Here is a 4532-nt window from a genome sequence, read left to right on the forward strand (position 1 = left end):
GACTCAAAAATTATATTTGTGTAGCAAGGAAGCCCAACTCTTCGCTTAGTTTCTAAACGAAGATACCTAGACAAGCAACGTAATCCATAATGACAAAAAAATAAGCAAGACATCAAGCAACATAATAAAGAAATGGCATTTGTACTGCATCGTGTATAACTGGTGTACAATCAAATACACCTTGAGTAGGAAGTACAAAACAAAAAAAAATTAAATGCATGTTTCTGGTGTACAAGAAAATATACCTTGTAGAGCTAGTAAAAAAATATGTAGTACACATAAAGTACACCTTGTAGAGCCAGTACAAAAATTGACCTTGCCTTAGTAGAAGTCTCCAACAAACTTCCTCTAAACCTTCTTGCATTCTCCACAACTGCAAGATTCCCTAGCCTTAAACTGTCCTACATAATTCTCCTAAGCAACACTAGAAATCCTCCTTAATTCACCAGGGATAGTACCTTTCTGATCATCGAAATTAAAAAAAAATAAGAGAAAAAAATCAAAGGGTTTCAATGAAAGTATAGGTACCACAGGGCATATACATAAATTCCTTTCAAATGCAAGTATAGGTAACAACGTTCATAACATATTCATACACAACTAAGAAACCATGTGCACGCAAAAAATGAGTTAAAATGTCCTAACAGTTAAAAGCATCACTTGGTTCCCTAATTATGAAATTACAGCTACATGTTACTATTGAATGGCATTATTAACGTAATCTGATACTTTATGGAAAATTAAACTTGAATAAAAAACTGTTAATAATTAGCATGTGTACAACTATGTACATATTAACAATCCACAGGTATACAATTATGTACACTCTTCAACAAGTGTACAATTACGTACACATTAACAATAAACTGGTGTACAACTATGTACAGGTTAACAATATATGACGTGCACGTCCCTACAAGGGGAATGAACACAAACTAATACTTCAGAGATAGAGAGGTACCTGAGGTGTATTCGCTTGAGATTGTTCCCTCCCCCCGGAGTAGAAACAAAATAGAAAGCTCTATAAAGTCAGGCACTATGTATAAACATAAGCCTGGGTTAAACTTCTGTTACTGTAATTAAATTTGGATCTTTTACTTCATTAATTTCCAATTAAAAGAAATAACAATTAAAATCTCTGCTGGAAAAACTCAAAACTGGTCTGCTCTTATGTTTTATCTAGTATCTATTCGCAAAACTCGTTTACTGAAAGTTACAGATTTTTCCAAATAAAAGAACTATCGAAGTTAGAATCAGAAGTTAGACAAACATGTGTTTTCATTGACACCCCCCTCCTCGCTTAAACTATGAAGATGGATCAAGTGAATTCTAAAAACATACACAAAGAACCAAGTTGTAGCTAGAAAAGAGAGAAGAAAGATGCTATTTCCGCTATTTAGCGAGGTAAAAATGGTATTTGCTAGTATATCTGAATATTATATGTTATTTCCACTAAGGATTGGACATTTCCAGCAACAAGGTTTTGATAATTTTAGGCATGTCTCTGAGTATTTCCAGCGAGTATTTTTATTTATGTTCTTAAGAAATATGAGTAAAAGCGACCGTCTTAGTGTTTAAAACAAGATCCAATTTCTAATTAATATGTGTACAATGGTGTACCACTACGTGTTTGATAGCACAATGATGTACCATTATGTGCGCACTAAAAATAAATATGTGTAAAATTACGTACACATAAACAATAACCAGGGTACAACTGTGTACACATTAACGTACACATTCAAAATCCACATATGTACAATTATGTAACATTAAGAATCAATAATAAATTACTTAAGATAAAGATCACTCGTATAATACAAAATGCAATATTTTCTAACTGTTCATTTAAATGAGGGAAGTCTAGCTCAGCTAAAAGGAGAGAGACACTGCTCATCTTCATACATAAAAGATTAAGAAAGTGTTTGTTAAATTTTACTGAACATATTAATATGTACAATAGAAAAATGACGGAAAATGTGACCTGATGGCAAAGTTACCAATTGTTAATACTTACAATGTCTAGTGTCTGGTTTAAAATGTTAACTTAATGAACAAACAATGAAGATCGTAAAAGAATATTACTTACCCATTCACCAGGGTAGAGGGAACGATAATATTTGGAGAACTTGTCACATTCACCAGCCTCTTCACCTTTGGAAGCAACACATCTGCATATCATAATGAAAGACAACCATTGTTTAGAAAATATTGACTAGAATGTAGAATAGGCAAACAGAATAAACAGTACCGACAAAACTCCATGTAGCGAGTAAAACAGTGTCTAGACTGATCTGTTCCCGGGAATCGGAAATCAACAGGTAGCGTTTTCAATTAAAACAAAGAGAATAAATCATAAGAATATCAACATACATGAGGATTGAAAAACAAGGATAAAGCATATGCTTTTGAACTGCCAAAAAACAAACTAAAGTGACCTATTCTTCTGGAGCAGAAACAAGAAAACCAATGAGAAAAACATGATTTCTTAATCCCAAATATTCACGAGTTCAAGACTATAATTTCATCTTGAAGGGAGAGATTCAGCATCAATACTATCCAAAAGATTTCACAAGGCTATATAGCATGTTTTTCGTAGTCTACTAAATGCAATCTTTAAATCAAAGCCATTACAACTTTTAAGAACATAGAACAATCAAAATAAGTCTAAAATCCATAAACACTGGACCACTAACAACTACAATAAAATCAATTCAATCTTAGTAAACCAAATAATCAAACATCTTATGAGCAAAAATAAAATGAAGATACAGAAATATTATGTGTCTTTGCTATGATCTAGTAAGTAATTACCTTGTCATGTATTTGAGAAGGTTGTTAAAGAAGCTTCGTTCAGAATGTTCAGCATAAAAGTGAGTTGCACTGTCTTCATCTAATTGAATAGTCGTCTCAAGGAGAATACTGAAATTGAAATCCAGAATCATCTTCTTTATGGATTGTGTCTAGCTGCCAGAAACACCATATGGTTTCATCATCGCCAGCGTCTTCTCCTTCTCGATACTTGTTCCATATCTATAAAATCAAAAATGAAAACCGTAGATTGAAGTTATGAAATCTGATTTCGTGAGTTTAGATCGAAATCATAATGAAGATGGAGAAATTAAAGTAAATAGAAATTGAAACCCGACCCTGAAAAGTAGAGAGATCGAGATGAATAAGAAGAGAATCGAAGAAATCTTCTTCATCGCCACATAAAATTCCAGAGAAGATGAAGAATGAAAATGGAATCTTGTCAACTTTTCTCCTCGATTGCGAGTTAATCTTCGTACATATGTACTAACAATAACCATTTGTTTGATTCTCAGATTAAAGTTTCAGAAGTCAGAGAGATTAGATTTTACTTTTCAGGATTTCTTCTATGCTCTGGAAAGCTCGCTCGACATGAAAATGAAGAAATAAAACCTACGATAGTAAAAAATTATACCCGACGGGTATTTTTGTCAATAAAAAATGTTGTTTTGGATTAAGTCGTTCATGAAAGGACCGACTCATTCGAGATTGGGCAAATTTGGACCTCTTAGTACTAAACTTGAGGGAGCAGGACTAGATTGTCCAAAACCCATTAACTTTGGGACTAAACATAAATTTCTACTTAATACGATGTCAACACACACCCAGGAGTCCAAGACCACTTAAAAAGTAGTAAATGAACTCAAATTTTGCATTTATGATGACCAAAATTGTTGTCGATCGATACTAACATGCACTCCATGGTAGCCGCATTACAACCGTCACACGACTAATGCTGCTAACCACACGACGCGTTACACACATCATATCCATATATCACCTAAAATAATACACAACGTGACAGGTAAAGGTGTTTTTACTTAACAGTCGTCGCAAATAAGGCAGAGTAGATGAGAACCAACTAGACTCTTCTTCCCAGAAACAAAAACAAAGAAAGAAGAAGAAGGGAAAGCAAGCGAGGTCATAGTTCATTTAATTTATCCAAAATGTTGCAGTTCTTCTTCGCAGTGGCTTTCTCAGCAGTTCCATTAACATTATATGTACCACCAGTACGAAGCTTGAATCTATTCGTTGAAACAATGGAAACTGCATTAAGACACACGACTCTATATGCTAATAGAGTTTATCCTCGTTTGAGACATGCTTGTTTGAGGATCTTAGCTTCTGTTCGTCGTTTCTCAAGGTAGATAATAATACTACTATGATAGATCTTTTACAGTTTCAGATCTTCTTTATCTTTTTCATTATGTAACTATTTTGTAATTTTGAGTTTTTTTGGTTTTGAAGAAAAAAAGTTGGGTACTTATTGCTATGTGTATGTATGGGATGTATGTATGTAAGTATGGATGAAAAATCTGATCTGTGTAAATGGAATGGTTTTTTTGAGTGGTAGGATTAATTGATTTCATTGAGAATAAATAAAATTTTAAGTTGACTGAGTTTGTGGATTTGATTTGATTTGATTTAGGCTGAAATTGACTTTAAAATTTAGGGCAAATCTTGGGTGGTGTTTGTATGAATGTTTGGGAAATTAGGGGAAA

At 33.3% G+C, this 4532-nt stretch overlaps 1 long non-coding RNA gene across 1 annotated transcript; it reads right to left on the bottom strand.

Annotated features, from left to right (window-relative positions):
- Positions 1–1862: 1862 nt before the first annotated feature.
- On the bottom strand, positions 1863–4017 carry LOC113304577. The gene is made up of 3 exons (XR_003338246.1): positions 3150–4017; positions 2815–3033; positions 1863–2171 (listed from the first exon to the last, which is right to left on the bottom strand). It is a non-coding gene; the product is annotated as an uncharacterized LOC113304577 (long non-coding RNA).
- Between the last annotated feature and the right edge of the window lie 515 nt (positions 4018–4532).

Source organism: Papaver somniferum, chromosome 8 (assembly GCF_003573695.1).
Source record: "Papaver somniferum cultivar HN1 chromosome 8, ASM357369v1, whole genome shotgun sequence".
NCBI classification, from domain to species: domain Eukaryota; kingdom Viridiplantae; phylum Streptophyta; class Magnoliopsida; order Ranunculales; family Papaveraceae; genus Papaver; species Papaver somniferum.